The sequence below is a fragment of the Anomaloglossus baeobatrachus genome, chromosome 6 (genome assembly GCF_048569485.1).
Source record: "Anomaloglossus baeobatrachus isolate aAnoBae1 chromosome 6, aAnoBae1.hap1, whole genome shotgun sequence".
NCBI classification, from domain to species: domain Eukaryota; kingdom Metazoa; phylum Chordata; class Amphibia; order Anura; family Aromobatidae; genus Anomaloglossus; species Anomaloglossus baeobatrachus.
The window spans coordinates 334,352,846-334,375,097 of NC_134358.1; positions in this window are offsets into that span (position 1 = coordinate 334,352,846).

Below are 22,252 nucleotides of genomic sequence, written 5' to 3' on the forward strand. Positions count from 1 at the left end.
GTGTCTGTGTAGGGCAGTTGTTTGTGGTTCCCAGTGTGTGTGTGTGTGTGTGTGTGTGTGGTGTGTTGTGCAGTGCGCGCGTGTGTGTGTGTGTGTGTGTGTGTGCATCAGCCTCTCTTCTCTCAGCCTACCTCTCCCAGCCTCCCTCCTCCCAGCCTCCCTCAGCATCAGCCTCCCTCTCCCAGCCTCCCCAGCATCACCCTCCGCCAGCATCAGCCTCTCTCCTTCCAGCCTCCTCCAGCATCAGCCTCCCTCTCCCAGCCTTCCCCAGGATCAGCCTCTCTCCTCCCAGCCTCCGTCCTCCCAGCCTTCCCCAGCATCAGCTTTCCCCTCCCAGCCTCCCTCAGCATCAGCCTTCCCCAGCATCAGCCTCTCTCCTCCCAGCCTCAGCCTCTCTCCTTCCAGCCTCCCCCAGCATCAGCCTCTCTCCTTCCAGCTTCCCTCAGCATCAGCCTCCCCTTCCCAGCCTTCCCCAGGATCAGCCTCTCTCCTCCCAGCCTCCTTCCTCCCAGCCTCCTTCCTCCCAGCCTCCTTCCTCCCAGCCTCCTTCCTCCCAGCCTCCCTCAGCATCAGCCTTCTGCTCCCAGTCTCCCCCAGCATCAGCCTCCCCATGCATCAGCCTCCACCAGCATCAGCCTCTCTCCTTCCAGCCTCCCCCAGCATCAGCCTCCCCTTCCCAGCCTTCCCCAGGATCAGCCTCTCTCCTCCCAGCCTCCTTCCTCCCAGCCTCCCTCTCCCAGCCTCCCTCAGCATCAGCCTTCCGCTCCCAGTCTCCCCCAGCATCAGCCTCCCCAAGCATCAGCCTCCACCAGCATCAGCCTCTCTCCTTCCAGCCTCCCCCAGCATCAGCCTCTCTCCTTCCAGCCTCCCTCAGCATCAGCCTCCCGTTCCCAGCCTTCCCCAGGATCAGCCTCTCTCCTCCCAGCCTCCTTCCTCCCAGCCTCCCTCAGCATCAGCCTTCCCCTCCCAGTCTCCCCCAGCATCAGCCTCCCCAAGCATCAGCCTCCACCAGCATTAGCCTCTCTCCTTCCAGCCTCCCCCAGCATCAGCCTCCCCAAGCATCAGCCTCCCCCAGCATCAGCCTCCCTCGTCCCAGCCTCCCCCTCCCAGCCTCCCCCAGCATCAGCCTCTCTCCTCCCAGCCTTCCCCATGATCAGCCTCTCTGCTCCCAGCCTCCTCCAGCACGCCGTGCTCCTCTGCCGACACTCACACACCCGATCGCATCCACTCACACACACCCGATCGCATCCACTCACACACACCCGATCGCATCCACTCACACACACCCGATCGCATCCACTCACACACACCCGATCGCATCCACTCACACACACCCGATCGCATCCACTCACACACACCCGATCGCATCCACTCACACACACCCGATCGCATCCACTCACAGACACCCGATTGCATCCACTCACACACACCCGATCGCATACACTCACACACACCCGATCGCATACACTCACACACACAGACACTGACGATATCGCACATACGCGCTTATACTCACAACATCCGGGGATATCACATGCTTCTGGCCATGTGATCCTCCGGCAGGTCCTGGAAGATCACAACAGCACAGTATCGCCGCCGAGAAGCAAGCGATATCCCAGGATGTTGTGAGTATGTGGATGCGATGTGATGTGTGTGTGTGAGTGAGTGTGATCTGATTTGTGTGTGTGTATGTGTGTGCTGTTATGTGTGTGCTGTTATGTGTGTGCTGTTATGTGTCTGTATTTTCCGCCGCTGCAGGACCTTGATGTGTGGATGCGATGTGATGTGTGTGTGAGGTGTGTGTGAGAGTGAGTGTGAGCCGGTGTACACTGGTAACTATGATACACATCGGGTAACTAAGGGACCTTAGTTACCCGATGTGTATAATGGTTACCAGCTTTCACGGCCTCCGTGAAGATCCCAGCATCGCAAGGTTATGTCTGCCGCTGCTGGGATCCTGACGGAGCCGGTGTAGAAGCAAGAGATATCCCAGCATGTTGTGATGTGTGAGGTGTGTGTGAGAGTGAGTGTGATCTGATGTGTGTGTGTGTACTCACCTGGGAATCGGGGCTCCGTGTCAGTTGGGCCAGAGCGAGCGTGCATTGCGTGAGGGGGGCGGGGCCTGCAGAGAGCCGGGGCGAGAGGCCAATCCGTGGGGGGGGGGGGGCATGGCGAGCCCAGCGGCCAATCAGCTTTGTGTCACCGTAAGGACACAATTTCGGAGCATGACAGACAGACAGACAGATAGACAGACAGATAGACAGACAGACAGACAGACAGAATAAGGCAATTATATATATAGATATATATATATATATATAATATATATATATATTGACCAGCTCACCCGTCCAAGCTCCAGATGTAATGAATATTCCTGTTTCCCCTTGTAATGCACGGATCCAAACTGGGAGCAAGTCCTAGGTATACAGAAAATGGAGGAGATCCAGCAAAGAATCGGGGAAGTCAAGGTGGCATAAAACTTGTACATTTATTTGTGGAATTTTTTTTTAAAAATATGACAAAGCTGAGGACATAGAATAAATGCAGGACAAATGCATCACGGACAACGCGTTTCGGCAGTGAAAGCTGCCTTCTTCACAGTCCAAGCCAACCGGTTGTCTTATTATATATAACATATATATATATTATATTATAATATATAACATAATATATATGTAAAATAATATATATAATATAATTTTATTGATGTATATGCATCCTCTAACCCCCTGGATTTCCCTTTGTTTATTCTTCCATAATAGGACAAATAAGGGAATCAATTCTGAGGCTATTTTGCTGTACCTAATACAAATCAGCAAATTCATCTCTTATGATGCCTAGGACAAATAGGGGAATCAATTCTGAGGCTATTTTGCTGTACCTAATACAAATCAGCAAAGTCATCTCTTATGATGCCTAGGACTAAACAAAACAGATGCTACTCGATACATACTGGCATTGACTATTATCATAGGATATCTTAACTGCTGACTATTTTTGACACCTGTTTTGCATCTCAGGGGGACCGACAGACATGACTATATTAGACCTAAAATAGTTGTAGAAACCTACCATTGAATTTGACCTTTACTTCTTGTACCTAGAGGTATAGGGCCATTTAGGTTGAGATAAGGGAAAGCCAGTGTTTAGTGGGGGGGGGGGGGTCAAAAATAATCTTAGGGTCACCGCTGTTGGTAGAAAGGTTGTCATTGTTAGAAATCAACAGGGCGAGGTAAGAGCACTATGGTGTTCTGAGATATTTATATATATATATATATATATATGTATGTAGAGGGAGGTGTCACCCAATAATATATCTGTGTGTATATATATATATATATATATATATATATATATATATGTGTGTATGTATGTATATAAAGATGCTGGCACAGATTTCATCTGAGTTCCCACAAAATATCTCTGTGAAGTGTAAAATGTCCCTTTACAATCCATTGCCTGCAGATAAATTTGATTATCTCAGGCTAACTACCCCAAACATTACCTGTCTTAGTGTACCGTCTCACTAAACGACGTACCAGCGATTCCGACCACGATATGACCTGGTCAGGATCGCTGGTGCGTCGCTACATGGTCGCTGGTGAGCTGTCAATCAGGCAGATCTCACCAGTGACCAGTGACCAGCCACCAGCCAGCAGCGACTCGTGGAAACGATGCTCCGCTTGGTAACTAAGGTAAATATCGTGTAACTAAGCAAAATGCTTTGTTTGGTTACCCGATATTAACCCTGGTTACCAGCGGACACCGCTTAGCGCTGGCTCCCTGCACTCGTAGCCAGGTTACACATCGGGTTACTAAGCAAAGCGCTTCGCTTAGTTACCCGATATGTACTCTGGCTACGTGTGCAGGGAGCCAGCACTGGCAATGAGGAAAAGGAGAAATTTCTCCGCTCACCTGCTGTTCCGACTGCTGCTCCTAACGGGTGCTTGAGATCCACCGGTAAGTCCTGACCGGTAAAGTACGCCAAAGGAAATTGAGGATCCAGCACGATTTTTCTTATTTAGGTAAAAACATCAAGGCTTTATTAGAAAAGTTTAAAAATAGTAACAATGTGAAGACCTAGATATTGATAACCAAAAAAGGGGGGGGGGGCTTAACGCGTTTCGGACTTCATTTTTAAAAACATGCGTATGTTTTTAAAAATGAAGTCCGAAACGCGTTAAGCCCCCCCCCCTTTTTTGGTTATCAATATCTAGGTCTTCACATTGTTACTATTTTTAACCTTTTCTAATAAAGCCTTGATGTTTTTACCTAAATAAGAAAAATCATGCTGGATCCTCCATTTCCTTTTTCTTTAGCCAGCACTGGCAGCCTGAGAGCGGCGTACGCTAGTAACCAAGGTAAATATCGGGTAACCAAGCAAAGCGCTTTGCTTGCTTACCCGATGTGTACCTTGGTTACCAGCGTCCGCAGTTTCCAGACGCCGGCTCCCTGCACATTCAGATCCTTGCTCTCTTGCTGTCAAACACAGCGATGTGTGCTTCACAGCGGGAGAGCAACGAGCAAAAAATGAACCAGCACTGTGTGTAACGATCAGCGATTTCACAGCAGGGGCCAGGTCGCTGCTTAATGTCACACACAGCGAGATCGCTGATGAGGTCACTGGTACATCACAAAACCTGTGACTCAGCAGCGATCTCGCTATGTGAGAAGTACCCCTAACAGGTCTGCCTTTGTCACCTGAGTCATTAAAATGCAAGCCTCTTTTGTCTGCTACCATAGATAACCAGGTTGTATCAAACTAATGGCCAACTGTCCATCAGATATGCAGATCCACTTCTGTGTATGGACACCTGTACCCATCAGATAAGATCAGGTTTTCAGGTATAGTAAAGGTGGCTTTACACACTGCAACATCGCAAACGACATCGCTGTAACGTCACCAGTTTTGTGACGTAATAGCGACCTCCCCAGCGACATTGCAATGTGTGAAACACATCAGCGACCTGGCCCCTGCTGTGAAGATGCTGATCGCTACAAATCGATCAGGACCATTCTTTGGTCCTTTGTTTCCCGCTGTGCAGCATGATCGCTAGAAAGTTTCAGTGTGTAAAGGCTGCTTAACACACTGGAAACGAGCGATGTCTCACAATGTCTGTCAATCACTATTCTCTGTCAGTCGGTCTCTCCCTCTCGGTCTCTATTCTCTCTCTATCGGTCCGTCACTATCTCTGTCCCTCTCTCACAGTCTGTCGGTCATTTTCCCCTCCTCTCTCATACTCACCGTTCCCCGATCTCCGGCGCGGCGCTGCACGGCATTCACACTGCTGCGGCGGATTTTACTATTTTGAAAAAGCCGGCCGCTCATTAAACAATTTCGTATTCCCTACTTTCCATGTCCACACGCGCCTATGATTGGTTGCAGTGAGACACGCCCCCATGCTGAGTGACGGCACCCAATCAGTGACAGCTCAGCTGATCGCGCTACTCACCTCAGTTGCTGTGTGAAGATGACAGGAGCCGCTGTGTCTTCTGCAGCTCCGGTCACCTTCATGCAGTAGAGCTGGAAGCGACGCTGGAGGTCCGTGGATTACGCCGGACATGAAGGGCTTTTTGGGGCTGATTAAATTGGTGATGAGGGAATTTGTTATTGTTTTTTATTTCTAATAAATGATTTTTTCAGGTGTGGGTGTGTGTTTATTTACTGTCACTTACAGATTAATCATGGAAGGTTTCTCGGGGAGACGCCTGACATGATTAATCTAGGACTTATTGGCAGCTATGGGCTGCCAATAACTCCTTATTACCCCGATTTGCCAACGCACCAGGGCAAATCGGGAAGAGCCGGGTACAGTCCCAGAACTGTCGCATCTAATGGATGCGGCAATTCTGGGCGGCTGCTGACTGATATTGTTAGGCTGGGGGGCTCCCCATAACGTGGAGGTCCCCATCCTGAGAATACCAGCCTTCAGCCGTATGGCTTCATCTGGCTGGTATTAAAATTGGGGGGGGACCGCACGCCGGTTTTTTAAATTATTTAATTATTTATTTCACTGCACAGTATAGACCCGCCCACCGGCTGCTGTGATTGGGTGCAGTGACAACGACGTCGCTGCTAAGTCGCCATTTTCTGTGACGTAGCAGCGACGTCCCGTCGTTGTGTGTGACATCCAGCAACGGCCTGGCCCCTGCTGTGAGCTCGCCGGTCGTTGCTGAATGTCCAGCTTCATTTTTTGGACATTTCTCTCCCGCTGTGAAGCACACATCGCTGTGTGTGACAGCGAGAGAGCGACGAACTGAAGCGAGCAGGGAGCCAGGGTCTGGCAGCCTGCGGTAAGCTGTAACCACGATAAACATTGGGTAACCAAGAAGCCCTTTCCTTGGTTACCCGATATTTACCTTAGTTACTAGCGTCCGCCGCTCTCACGCTGCCAGTGCTGTCTCCCTGCTCCCTGCATACGTAGCTGGAGTACGAAAAATGGAGGGGAGCCAGCACTACTTATGAGTGGCATGCAACAGTGAAAAAGTAAAAAGTGTAATATTCATAAATTCATTCCTACTGTAACAATTCAATGAGATTTTTGGCAAATAATTGAGCAATAATTTGAGCCCCCCTGCCCCGTCACGGTAAATCTCTATAAGGGGGGTCCCTACACTACAGTTATAATATACATACGTACCATAAGGTCTCGTGTAATGCGCAGGACCATATGAGAACATCACCAACCTGAGAAGTGTCAGAACCGCTCCCATGCTGCAAGGGCTGACAACTGCGAGTAGAAGGGCAGTCCAGGTGCCAGTGTGTGCGGCAGAACCACACACACCAGCACAATGTCAGAACTAGCCCCCACAGTGCCAGACCAGCAAACATGGATGAAGAGCGGAACAGCCCCAGGCAGGTGGTGCTTAAGTAATAATGCCTATGGAACAGGAGGCGGTGGCTGTATGTGAACAGGCACCAACATAAATTTTGATGGCAACAGAAGGAATTTGCAAACCACACTGGGCGTGCACGGCATGGTGGCGGTCAACCACCTGACCAGTAAACGGTAGCTGGAGTACACATCGGGTAATTAACCCAATGTGTACTCTGGCTAGGAGTGCAGGGAACCAGCGCTAAGCGGTGTGCTCTCACGCTGCTAGTGCCGGCTCCCTGCTCCCTGCACACGTAGCTGGAGTACACATCGGGTAATTAACCCAATGTGTACTCTGGCTAGGAGTGCAGGGAACAGGGAGCCGGCACTGGCAGCGTGAGAGTGGTGGACGCTAGTAACTAAGGTAAATATCGGGTAACCAAGAGAAGTGCTTTCCTTGGTTACCTGATATTTACCCTAGTTACGCTTCCACGCGTCGCTGCTGGCTGGGGGCTGGTCACTGGTCACTGGTGAGATCTGCCTGTTTGACAGCTCACCAGCGACCATGTAACGACGCAGCAGCGATCCTGATAAGGTCAGATCGCTGGTCATGATCGCTGCTGCGTCGCTATATGTGACACCACCTTAGGTATCATTAACATTTGCTTTGCTTCCCTCCAGATTGCATTGTGGTATTAACCCCTTTATCTCCATAGGGATAGTTAGTGATAGGAATTCGGGTGGACATTCCTGTATGTGTGACGTGGGTGGGAATTTATAGAATATTGTGGGTTTTGTGTTATTGGATATTGTGCTTTTTGTTACGGTACTGAGTAGCAATATACATATACACTAGACTTTTGAGTGTGTTTAATATATATTGTTTATTAGTACACGGTGTCATCTCAGTTAGTCGCCGAGGGTATATATAATATTATATAGCAAAGGAATAGATAACATTAAGTGCGTATTTATGTTAAATCATATATTAATTATTGTTAGTCAAATTTGATAATGATAATTAATATCAGGTGTTAGCTCATATTACATTATTAACAAGCCGGCTTATTGGCGATAATAACTAATATTGGCGCTAACCCTATATCATATTGGCGAGCCAGGCCCATTGTTGATTTTTTTTCGTGTTTTGCTCTGTTGAAATCGAGGGGTCATCCTCTGCGTACTGACCAGGCCGGAGGAATGTGCGACAGATAATATAGACGTAGTGTAGCGTTATATTGATCTGTGCGTTCGGTGCGCTGGTAGTCTAGACAGGTGACGAAGATATTCAGCTTGAGTTCTACACGAAGCAAAATTCAACAAAGAACTTAATCTTTTAGTTTTGTCAGATTTTTAATGTCTTTCTGATTCCTTTGCACGCTCTTTGCCATTCCTTTGCACGCTCTTTGCCACGTGCGGTCTACGGTGAAGAAGATCATCACGTCACGTTGTTGGCAGACCATCGAGGTTCGGGTCATCGAAGGAGACCAGCTGGTCGGAAAACAAGGTGATCCAGTGTTGGACCTGTTTTCAAGCAGCGGAAAAGGGACTAAGGAAGCGACGGCACCGAACAAGATGGCCGAACGAGTGAGTATGAACTTCACCACACTTAAACATCTAAGTGAAAACAGCACATTTATCTCTGTAATTCCCAACACATACAAGTCCACGGAGATGCTCTGGTCCGCTCTGCTGGACCAGGCATATGCTCATGATAAATCATGCATAAGTAGAAGTGTTTTCCAAAAAACAAAAAATTGCTTAGTCATGCTAGCAAAATTAGTGTCTACATTTGAAGAGAGCATCTTCAAGTCAGATCACTTGGAAACACTTGCTAGCACAAGGAAGGCAGAGGAAGTTACCTTCCATTGCCAGTGTTGTGTGGAAAACATAAAACAAATGCACACACTGGAAACAGAATTACGAGATAGGGTTGAGTGCTCAGCTGAGAGGGGCAAGCAGATCTGTGTATTGGAGTCTAGGATCTCGGAGAAGGAGACCTATTATTCCGATATGGATAAAGAGCTCCTCCAACTGTACACGGAGATCAATCACTTTAAGAATAAAGTCGCATCCACAGATGCGCTGGTATCAACACTTAGAGAAGATCTGGCTGCACAGACACAAATCATTGCGGATTTGCAACAGGTTATCTCTAATCTGTCACGGCCTGCTATGAATAGCATTTCACCCGTGCCCACGAAATAGGTTTGTGTTTCGGAAACGGCACAGGAGGAGACGGCGACAACAGTGTCCACGCCTCCTAGGGATCATAGATCCGGAGACTCAGAGACCGGGGACAGGTGGAACTTTCGTTACAGTTTACTCAAACACCAATGGAGGACAGACGTAGCAGCCGATTCCAGGGTTAGGATGACAGTTGGAGATGTGTAAGTAGGTGGGATGCAAATCACACCACTTTCAATCTGCCAAATCATTCAGAAAGACAGGAGGAACTTTATCCAAACCATAAAACTATGGAAAGGATAAATTTCCTGTTACGGATTTGCAAGGAGATCCCAAAATACGATCCCAATGTAGATCCGTTTACCTCATGCGATATCTTTAAGGGTCACTGCAATAAATATTTGGTGGCCCCTGAATATCGCATGGAATTGTTCAAATTGTTGTTGCCTACACATCTCAATCAGTGGTATGAGGCAACGTGGAGAGCACATCCCAGAAATGGTCAGTACCATGATGAAGAAGAGCGTCTTTCTTTACTTATGACACTGACTACGGGACACCAGGATGTTACTCCGGATATTCTCACAAAGTTCAAACCAACTATAAATGATGAGCCTTTGTCTCTGTGTAGTCAGTTTGAAGCCATGTACAGGAAGGTCACAATGGATCAAGGAATCAGGATTCCACAAGGCATGATCAGCATGTTTGTGGAGAAATTCCCATACCTTGATACCGCAATTTGGCTGAGTGCAGCGAGGGAACCTTCGCTCACTGATGCAGCCAAGATTTTTGAGCAGTGTAGACAAGATCTACTGCACAATAAAAAGTCCATCAAAATTAGGCAGCATGTGCCTGTACACGTTAAATCGCAAGACGAACGTATGCACTATGCTAAAAGCAAACAAACTGTTCGCCCCACGGCTCCGCCATGGGAAAAGACAGGGAGCATTCAATGCTTTCTGTGCTTGCAATATGGACACATAAAAAGAGATTGTCCTCAATGGGTACGGAACCGAAACAGCCCTGACAAATCTGGCAATAATAATGGTTTCAAGATGAAACCTAATTATGCCAGAACAGTGGGGGAACAAACAGATTGGAATCAGGGACGTTTGCAAGAGCCGGCACTGAAACATGTGGCCACTGTAAATGCTCCAGCTCCAGGTACAGTGGGTGTGGAATCTACAGATTCCACAAAAGAACCATGAATGAGAACACACAAGTGGCAGTATGTACGTCACAAGTACTTACTGAGAATCTCATCAACCTCGACTGACAAGTTGGGATCCCTAAAGAGCTGGCACCAGTATGTCCTGTCATACTGGATTCTTCTGGGAGACCCCACATAAAAGCCAAAATTAAAAATCAGGATAATTCTTTCGGTCTATATATACTATGATACTGCTCCTATTTTACCTGATGAAAGCAATTCTGCTGAAACGCGTTGTAATAATAGGAGTGCCTAATTAATAAAGTTCAAATAACTATCACCAGCAAATATCCTTATTGCGCTATATATAGACCGAAAGAATTATCCATATACCCCCTCCCTATTGGGAATCGGTAATAGCTGCAAAGGACCTGCTGACATATCAAAAAACCCAGCTGGTTAGCTGGAGGATTGAGGAACAAAAACCTGAATTCCATGGTGCCAGTGGAAATCAGTAGCCGACATTGATACCCTAAATCTGGACTCCTGAAGCCTGGACACAGGATCTGTTCGGAGGAACTCCAGTCTGATAAGCTGACACTGAAGTTGTGCGGGGGCGCACAACCAACAAAGGTGAGCAATTCTAATATTATAAACGTTAAAAAGGATTCCACGGGTGCTTCTCATAGTGCGCTTGTTTTATTATCTATTTAAAATTAAAAATCAGGACACGCAAATTATGCTTGATAGTGGTGCGGAAATCTCCATCATCAATATCGAACACGATTTACATCCCAACAGCCCTCAGTGTGTGGTGATCGGATTTGATCACCAACAAGGGAGAGGGGGGGGGAAGGGCCACAGAATTGAGGAAGTGGTTGTTCAGATTGCCAAACACCTAACCCTCAGGATCCCAATGTGGTATTACCTAGGTTCTGATAACCTCATCGGAACTGATGTAATGACCCAAAATGGAAGATCCTGGATTTGGCAAACTGCATTGTATGGAAGGGACCCAGATGATCCAAGGTGTGTGTCATACAACGCCAATGCCTTGGACCACCCTTGCCAGCAATGGAAAGTTCAGCAGATGTGCTCGAACACAAATGGCCAGAGGTCTCACATAACCTGGAACTTGAACCCATTGTGTACGAACATCCTGATCTGTGAACACAAAGTAAAAATGACTGTGGCCGATTGATTGATTGATTGGTGTCCAAGTGGACATACAGGGGCCAGACCCACCCCCTCAACGTTAATATCGCTTCCCACCAGAAGCAACCCAGTCAATAGTCAACACTGTCCTGGAATTGGAGACAAGAGGTGTAGTCATAGAGGGAAATTCAAAGTGCAACAACCCTCTATGGCCAGTGAAGAAAAAGGACACCAACGCGTGGCATCTCACGATAGACCTACGTGTCCTTAATAAGTACACCCCGATGTCTGCCCTGAAGTTGCAAAGACTCCGGACATAATGGCAAGGATAAGTGGCAAAAGTTGCATATTCTCGACCATTGATGTCGCCAATGTGGTATTTTCTATCGAACTTACAGAAAGCTGTAGGTACAAATTTGCCTTTACAGTGGGGAATAAACAGTACATGTTTGGTGTACTTCCCCAAGGGTTCCACAGCAGTCTTACATATTTTTATCAGGCATTGGCGGCCGCACTGAACATATTTTCACGACCGGAATGTCTTTTACAATATGTAGATGACCTGCTCCTGCAGACAGAAACCATGGAAGAACATTTGGTTCTGTTAAGGGAGCTGTTGGGACTCCTAGCCAAATCAGGACTCAAGCTGAGTCCTCACAAGGCAAATTTGGCCAGGGCAGAGGTGACTTTCCTTGGGGTTCAAATTTCTTTTGAATCCAAGGGAATTGTGGCGGCCCGAGTGGAAGCTATGGTCAAGTTACCTCGGCCTGGCACTCTGCAGAACTTGCGAAAGTTCCTGGGAGTAGCCAACTTCATGAGGGAATTCATAGAGGATTTTGCTGCCAAAGCTAAACCCCTCTATGAACTTCTCTATGAACAACCCTGAAAAGAGACCTCTCCTCTGCCCCTGTGTTGGCCACCCCTAACTCAGATGGGGAAATGGCCATCCAGGCACATGCTGGGACTGAGTCTATCTCAGTTGTCCTTCTACAGCAGATAGGACATGACAGCAAGCCGCTTGGATACTTCTCCCGCCTCCTGTCGCCTGTCGAACAAGGGTTCGACGAATGTGCCAAACAACTGGCTGCCATACATTATGCTGTCAAAACCACCGAGCATATTGTAGGCTTCAGACCCCTCACTTTGCAGACTCCGTATTCTCCTTATGCTCCGAGATACACTCCCTGGCATCTCCCAACAGAGATTCGGGAGATGGATCATGGACCTCAGTGGGCGGAATCTAAAAGTTGACCATAAGGCAAAGTATGTTCTGTCCCAGTTGTATAACATGACAGGGACCAAACGCGACTGTGGTCAACCATCACAGAACAATACACCACAAATGTTCAGGACCAACAGTCATTCAGAAGACCGGATCATCTTTGTTGATAGCTCTCGATTCTGTCTGGATGGCACTTATGTGACAGGATTTGCGGTGCTGGATGAGACCACAGGCACCCAGAGTCTCGTCAGGTTGCCAGGTCACATGTCAGCACAACGGGCGGAACTGGAAGCTGTCAAGGAGGCTCTCCTCCTTCAACCTCCAGGGAATCGAACTATATATAGTGACAGTTCGTATGTAGTTCGATCCCTCACCCTGCACCTGGACACATGGAAAAAACGGGGATTTGTAGACCGCTAGAACAAACCTCTGGCTCACGTTACGGTCCTGAAGGAATTGTGGGAGTGGGGCATGGCACATCCAGCAGAGGCAGCAATCATCACAGTCCCATCACACCAAAGAGGAGACCAGCCTCTGACCATTGGAAACAACAAGGCTGATGATTTGGCCAAGTTTTTCAGCATTATCTGGCATCCTTCGCGAACCAGGTACTGAGCAGATTCCTGCTTTCCGGGTTGCAGTGAGACAAAGCTCAAAGATGGCCCTGTGTCATTTGAGGAGGAACCGTCAAAAGATCCTCTTCTAGCGACACACCTCATTGCTCCACAACATCCCTGGACAATACGTCAGGGGATCCTGTGTTGTGACACTGGTACCCAAAAACTTCCTCTACCAGTAGTCCCACAGCACCTGCAGGCAGAGCTGACGAGACTGAACCACCAACTCTTTGGGCACCTCGGCCAGGACAAACTACTGTCCCTCCTGAGAGACAAATTATACTGGTTTGGAATGTCAAACACGGTAGAGGAAGTCACCCAGCAATGTCTGGTATGTGCACAGGTCAATCCAAGGGCATCGGCCCTGAAGCCAGTGCAGCAGCGAGTCCCACCAGCAGAGGGTCCATGGTCCGCAATTCAAATCGATTACATTGGACCTTTACCAGCAGGAAGTCGTAACTGTCGTTACGCGCTGGTAGTGGTGGATATCTTCTCCAAATGGGTAGAAGCCATCCCCACAGTGAATGATTCAGCTACCACTACTGCCCAGGTCCTCTGGGAACAGGTTCTATAACGATGGGGCATCCCCAGTGTGATAGAATCAGACAGAGGGACACACTTTATGGGTAAGGTCATGAAAACACTTTGTGGACTTCTGGACATAAAGCAAAGATTTCATGTCCCTTACCACCCTTGGTCAGCGGGTATCGTGGAGCGAATGAACTAGACCCTCAAAACACGGCTTTCCAAAACACTGTTGGAAAAGAGCTCCTCATGAGTAACGTCTCTTCCAGCAGTGCTCATGGGTATACGAGCAACCGAGGCGACCAGTACCGGTATCACTCCATTCGAGTTGATGACCGGACGAAAAATACCCCTGTGTCTACCCAATGAGCCCCAAGTGTCCGAGCCCATGAAAAATGCAATTGCCAGAGACATGTTCCTCCAACAGGTTCAACAGAACCTGAAGGAGTTGCTGCCTCATGCATCTTTACGGTTGCACAAACCGTACCTACAGGGGGTGACACATGCCCTCTGTAGGGGAAAAGGTAATGGTAAAAATGTTTCGCCAATCTGGACCTTGGGACACAAACTGGGAAGGACCTTACCAGGTCCTTGAAGTAATGGGTGACACCATGCTGAAAGTACAGAGGCCGATGACAACTAAGCAAAGATCCCGCAGACGTCAGGAAACTTTTTGGGTCCACATCGATCAAGCAAAGGCCACCCGAGCTTCCCCAACTCAAAATTAGCTTCACAAACAGAGTTGGGTGAAGGGGGGGTTTGGTGGATCTTTAATCAAACCATATAGCACACACTAATATAATAATACCATAATCATTCAACAGATCACTGGATGTCGGGCCACCACATATCCAAGTGGCCACAGAAATAGGGATCACCTGAACAGGGTACATCTCCAGTTTGTCACGCTAGTGGTCAGCTTGATGATGGCAGGCTCAGCCTCTTTGAGGAAGGGTTGGGAACCCACTAATGGTATGGATAGTATGTCACTTAGAGAACCAGGTCTCTTAATGGTAGAGTGCTTAGAAGGTAAAATCCTAAAACTGTACAATAACTTTACCTTCACACCCGGGCAGTGGTATCTTTATGGGTTCCAGAGAGAAGGTTTTGCTAATAGTGTCAAACAGCATTACACCCCTGTAGAGAATGTGTCTGCCATACAACATGACTTAGGCGGGCTTTACACGTTGCGATATCGCAAGCCGATGCTGCGATGTCGCACGCGATAATCCCTGCCCCCGTCGCAGGTACGATATCTTGTGAAAGCTGGCGTAGCAAAAATTATCGCTACGCCAGCTTCACATGCACTCACCTGCCCTGCGACCGTCGCTCTGGCCGGTGATCCGCCTCCTTCCTAAGGGGGCGGGTCGTGCGGCGTCATAGCGACGTCACATGGCAGGCGGCCAATAGCGGCGGAGGGGTGGAGATGAGCAGGATGTAAACATCTCGCCCACCTCCTTCCTTCCGTAGAGCCGGCGGCGGCAGGTAGGAGATGTTCCTCGCTCCTGCGGCTTTACACACAGCGATGTGTGCTGCCGCAGGAACGAGGAACAACATCGTACCTGTCGCGGCACCGGCATTATGGAAATGTCGGTGAATGCAACGATGATACGATAACGAAGTTTTTGCGCTCGTTCATCGTATCATCTAGCATTTACACAGTACGATGTGCGTCACTTTCGATTTGACCCCACCGACATCGCACGTGCGATGTCGCAACGTGCAAAGCCGCCCTTACACGCCCTTTGTCTCAAGGAGTACCGACATTTTTAAGACTCAGATCCAACACCTATTACATCTTTAAGATGGGTGTCTAGGGATCCCCACTTGCACCCCTACAAGCAAGAGGTAGCCAACACCGCCTCAGTGTCGTATACAAAAGAAGGAGTTCTGTTTCCTGAAGATGTCACTGGGGCAGAGTATAACGGATGGTATATTCTCCAGGCTACCTTCACTAGGAAGGATAGTCAAGGTGGTTTGAGGGTGAGGACGTATTTTGACAGACCCATACCTGTAAAAGGCACCCTGAAGGCATATTGTATGTTGAGAGATTCCCAGATGGTTATCATCAGGGAATCCAAATATGCCCAGGGACATGTGTCCACAGACTACTTAAGGACCAGTGTACTGATGTTAAAATTAAACTGCAGCAACTCTGGCCAGACCTCATGGAATGATCAGAGTGGTCTGGTAAAACTGGAGGGTTTGTATAGAGCAACAGTTTTAAAGGTATGGACTGATGCTAAGGATCTGAGGTATACTCTAGTAGAGGGGTCCCCATCCATACGGTCTTTCATGATTACAATCATGAGAGAAGTCTGTGTACCGCAGGTAACTGGATATTATTTTGTCACCTATGCCCACTGGGAACCGGATACACAGATGGTGATGTTGGATACAAATCCCTGAAGGTGGGATTTGGTATTTAACGGGGTGGATAACCCAATAGTAGATGTATGTATGGATGGTACCCCTATGAATGAGGAATACCGGAACAGATACGTGTCTTCCGATTGTAAAGACCCCAGAGTCAGGGATATTAACTTTGATATCAATATTGAAGGTCCATTTAAGTGGCCTTTTTGTGAGGCGGTGGACGAAGGGTGTTGGTCATTTACACAGTGGGTCTATCTGTCCAAATCCAAAGTTATTGGGAACCTAGCATTACAGGCTGGAGATAGTGACCAGTGGTACCAGTTCAAGGGAAGAGGTCAAGTATGTGTGACAGTAGTAAGGGTCCTGTACGAAGCTGAGGGTCTCCAACCAGTTAAACCACACCTGGACTCTTGCAACATTACTACTCATCAATTGGCAGATCCCATAGCTCCACAACTGTTGTCCCCATGGAAGATCATCACGGGAACAAAATTCGTCCTATACACCTGGCGAATTTCCGTAGATGACTTCAGAGTTGACCACTGGGATCACAGATGTGAGGAGTTTGTGAGGAACCAAATTGACATGATGAGAGGATGGGTAGAGGCGGGGCAAGAGTTGAGAAAAGATGATCCTCGACATAGGAAATACAGGGGGAGGAGAGAATTAAAAGAATTAGGATTGAGCGGAGGTGCTTTGGGAGTGGGTGCCCTGAATACTATGGATATGGAAGTCCTGGGAAGTAAACTTGGCGATATTGTGCAACATGCTGGGGAAGGGTTCAGAACTCAGCTTGATGTAAACCATGTGTTAGAGGGTTTACAGCATGCACACATTGATGCCACTACCTCTCTATCTTCTGCTTTACTAGAGAAGTTTAGAAGGCTAGTTGCAGATCTCGTGGAAGTGCAAGAGTTCAGTTTGCCGTAGCATGTACGCAAGTCCAGAGTGAACTCTCAGATAATCTGAAGCATATTGTGTCCTCTTAATACAAGGGCCACTACCCATTTAATCTCCGACAGATGGTAAGCTCCCTGATATCTCCTTTTGCAGCCAACCACACTAACTGGTGGGCGGTTCAGTTCAGAATCTCACCTGCACTGCATCTTCCCTGGCACCTATATCGGGTTATATCAGACAGGGTTACAGTGCAATTAACCTGGGAATTATGGTGAACAACCGGACGGTACTTCATCCACAGCTCCCCTCAGACATCCTAACCTATGAAGGAGGCCATCCATATCTGTTTGATATAGAGGGATGTTGGAGGAAAGAGGATGCTATCCTCTACCAAGGGAACCAAGATTAGACACCAGTGTTTGGATTACGAGGGCTCCTGTGAGATGAAGGCTAACCCAATACCCTCCTCCCGCCTAAAATACATGGGTCAAGGTTATTGGTGTTGGTATCAAAGGAATAATATCACTTATTCTACATATGGAACTAATTGCAATGAAAGATGAAAACTTCTCCCAGGAGCATATTGTACCCTTAGTCCCGTACTAGGTCTTGATGTTGCAGAGCAGCAGGGAAGAACCCCATTAACACCAGAGAAGAGACTCGACATCCGCCCTGACAGTCCCGTAAGGCTACAGAAGATTCCTCTTGGTTTTGGTCGTGAGCTCAAGCATCTCTTGCTAGATTTCAGTGAAGAAGACGAGATACTACGAAACCTTCAAGAGACTGAGAATCAAGCCTGTATACAACAATACCAAAATCACAAATATCACAAATGCCCTAGATAAGGACTCAAAGGTGTCCTGGTGGGAAAGTTTATTTGGCTACAGCCCGACAGCCACTTAATTTTTTAATTTGATAATCCATCGGGTGATAGTTCTTCTGGTTATGGTTATCATGATGTACCTTGGACTGTGCGTTTACCGGAGGGTAAAAAGACTTGCCAACCAGATACAGGAGAACCAGGCAGAACGTCATGAATTCAATCGCCGAAGAAGGTTCAGGACCTAACACCAAAAGTCCTGAAACCTTGCTGATATGTGACACAACATACTGTATATTGATGTTTTTTATTTTCTTTTTATACATTAATTTAAGTGTGTTGGGTGAGGGAGGGATGTAGACTTGTTTTGTGTAAATGGGGCAAAGAGTCAGGTTCTTAGGGACAGATTATTCTCCAAAATCTAAGGTGTTTGATACTCCAACTTTTGAATTGGTAATGTTCGTAAGGGATGGATTGAAAGCTGGTTAGGGAGATGGTGTTTTAACCCGCAGTCAAAGTCAACTTAGGTATTGTGACATCATGGCCGACCCGAGAAATTCTGACCTGCCTAGTAAAGATCTACTTATTTATCCATGGGAGAACCTGAACGTTGATCCAGACTTCAATCAAGATTTCAGGAGAAGTGTTTGAAGAAAGTCGTGCCTATGCTGAAAGATGCCATTCCACGAGTGATCGTACCCCAAGAAGGAGGTGCTCAAAGAGACTACAGATTATGACACCTGGAAAGTCCCATCATGCCAGATGTACCCAAAGTCCTGTAGAAGCAAACTGCAGTAAAAGTACAGAAATGCTGGTGGGTTAAGGGGTGTATAAAAGATGTGAGCCCTCCTATGGACTGTTAAAGTGAAGCCACTCCAATGTCTGACCAGTCAAAGTTGGAAGAAGACTATTTTGGAATAGGTGGATATCTGAAGTGAAGACAGCAGTAAACAGACAACAAAAGCTTCATTCCTGAGCCAAGAAAGAGCAAGAAGATCCAGAAAGACAAAGATTGTGTACTCTATGGATAGAGACTGTAGATTCCGGTGAATGGCAGGGCAGGAAAGAGATGCGATGGGTGATGTCTATATACCCAAGTACAATATTTAACTTCATTCCATCCCGAACGGTTATCAATGATAAAGTTGAGTAGACAATTATATTCCTACACTTCCCTCATATGATACTTTGTCGGGTCACCAATACCGACAACAGGGGGATTGTAGAGGGAAGTGTCACCCAATAATATCAGTGTGTGTGTGTGTGTATATATATATATATATATATATATATATATATAATACTTATACTGTATGTGTGTGTGTGTGTGTGTGTGTGTGTGTGTGTACGTATATAAAGATGCTGGGACATGACTGATAGATTACTGAATTGCGCTCCTGGTAACCTAATAAATAAGACACCACACACTGCGTGACATGGATTAAAATTTTTGGCCACAGCAGCCCTTTATTTTATAAGAAAACATCAACAAGAAAAAACAAGATTATCGGCCCAGAGATGTGGTTGTTATAAGTCCCAGCCCCATATCCCCCTCCGCCGTGTACACCTAGCTCAAAGGGGGAATCTGGGTATACCCCTTGATCATTTTTCCTTGTGTCCGCTGAGCTACTCCCCAGGGACCCATCTATTCCACTGTCCACTGAGCTCCTCCCCAGGGACCCATATTCCACTGTCCACTGAGCTCTGGCCCAGGGACCCCATTAAACACATAATTCTCCAACCAACAAAGAGGGGGTTTAAACAACCACATCCCGCCAAGACTCGCTCTTTTGACACCTTACAAGAGTGAGTTCCTCCACAACTTAATGGCTCATTCTACTCCTTCTTGTATTCCCAACATCCATATATCAATGCCAATGTCATTAAGATGTACCTTATCATCTCTCCAAAAATGTTCCTTTGTATTTTCAAGCATCTGGTGACGTATGGCCACCCCTCCATTTTCCAACACAAATTTTGTTATTTTTTTATTAACCTTTATCCCTGTATTATTGATGCGAGCCACTGATCGCGCTGTTCTCCACATTTGTCTAGCTACTATATCTGACCAAACCACCACTGTTTTTGGGTAAGATCTCCATAAATTCAACATATCGAGCTTTATGTCCTTAACCAAATGTCTTGATGTTCTTATTGCTAAATCATTACCACCTAAATGGATAAGTAAGACGTCCGGGGGGCGGTAGAACTCCACATGATACTGGATTTCTTTTAACAGCTGATGCCACTGCATTCCCCTTTTTCCTATCCATCTCACCCGTGCCAAGGAACTGGGCAACCCCAACTGTCTGCCATTAGGCCTGATTGCTGCACGTAAGGCCCCCCAAAAAACAAATGAATGTCCCATGATCCAAACCAGGCATTGCTGTTCAGCTACAAAAACAAAAAACACAATTATCACACAATTATCTAAATGAAGACACAACTACTATAAGATTACCAAACTGCACACATATATATACAGTTAGGTCCAGAAATATTTGGACAGTGACACAAGTTTTGTTATTTTAGCTGTTTACAAAAACATGTTCAGAAATACAATTATATATATAATATGGGCTGAAAGTGCACACTCCCAGCTGCAATATGAGAGTTTTCACATCCAAATCGGAGAAAGGGTTTAGGAATCATAGCTCTGTAATGCATAGCCTCCTCTTTTTCAAGGGACCAAAAGTAATTGGACAAGGGACTCTAAGGGCTGCAATTAACTCTGAAGGTGTCTCCCTCGTTAACCTGTAATCAATGAAGTAGTTAAAAGGTCTGGGGTTGATTACAGGTGTGTGGTTTTGCATTTGGAAGCTGTTGCTGTGACCAGACAACATGCGGTCTAAGGAACTCTCAATTGAGGTGAAGCAGAACATCCTGAGGCTGAAAAAAAAGAAAAAATCCATCAGAGAGATAGCAGACATGCTTGGAGTAGCAAAATCAACAGTCGGGTACATTCTGAGAAAAAAGGAATTGACTGGTGAGCTTGGGAACTCAAAAAGGCCTGGGCGTCCACGGATGACAACAGTGGTGGATGATCGCCGCATACTTTCTTTGGTGAAGAAGAACCCGTTCACAACATCAACTGAAGTCCAGAACACTCTCAGTGAAGTAGGTGTATCTGTCTCTAAGTCAACAGTAAAGAGAAGACTCCATGAAAGTAAATACAAAGGGTTCACATCTAGATGCAAACCATTCATCAATTCCAAAAATAGACAGGCCAGAGTTAAATTTGCTGAAAAACACCTCATGAAGCCAGCTCAGTTCTGGAAAAGTATTCTATGGACAGATGAGACAAAGATCAACCTGTACCAGAATGATGGGAAGAAAAAAGTTTGGAGAAGAAAGGGAACGGCACATGATCCAAGGCACACCACATCCTCTGTAAAACATGGTGGAGGTAACGTGATGGCATGGGCATGCATGGCTTTCAATGGCACTGGGTCACTTGTGTTTATTGATGACATAACAGCAGACAAGAGTAGCCGGATGAATTCTGAAGTGTACCGGGATATACTTTCAGCCCAGATTCAGCCAAATGCCGCAAAGTTGATCGGACGGCGTTTCATAGTACAGATGGACAATGACCCCAAGCATACAGCCAAAGCTACCCAGGAGTTCATGAGTGCAAAAAAGTGGAACATTCTGCAATGGCCAAGTCAATCACCAGATCTTAACCCAATTGAGCATGCATTTCACTTGCTCAAATCCAGACTTAAGACGGAAAGACCCACAAACAAGCAAGACCTGAAGGCTGTGGCTGTAAAGGCCTGGCAAAGCATTAAGAAGGAGGAAACCCAGCGTTTGGTGATGTCCATGGGTTCCAGACTTAAGGCAGTGATTGCCTCCAAAGGATTCGCAACAAAATATTGAAAATAAAATTTTTTTTTTGGGTTTGGTTTATTTGTCCAATTACTTTTGACCTCTAAAATGTGGAGTGTTTGTAAAGAAATGTGTACAATTCCTACAATTTCTATCAGATATTTTTGTTCAAACCTTCAAATTAAACGTTACAATCTGCACTTGAATTCTGTTGTAGAGGTTTCATTTCAAATCCAATGTGGTGGCATGCAGAGCCCAACTCGCGAAAATTGTGTCACTGTCCAAATATTTCTGGACCTAACTGTATACATGTACACCATTTATAATAAATGCAATCTAATGTAGCTCTTAAATCTGTTCGATTCCCATCTCCCGATTTTTTTAACTATGTCAGACCCTAAGCCCCATCTAGCAGCTTCTGTTGCTGCTCCTATCCTAAATGAGTGTGAAGTGAATAAATTTGGAGACTCACCCAATTTTACCAGGCATTTTTTAAAAACTGCTGTGAACTGAAATTGTGACAATGACTTACGATCCTCATGAATTAGTAATGAACCTTGGATATTTGGCGTTCTTGAGACATAGTTTCTAAAACAGATGACCGGGCAGGCCTTGGAACCGCCTAAAGGAAACAATGTGATCCATTTTCCTCTA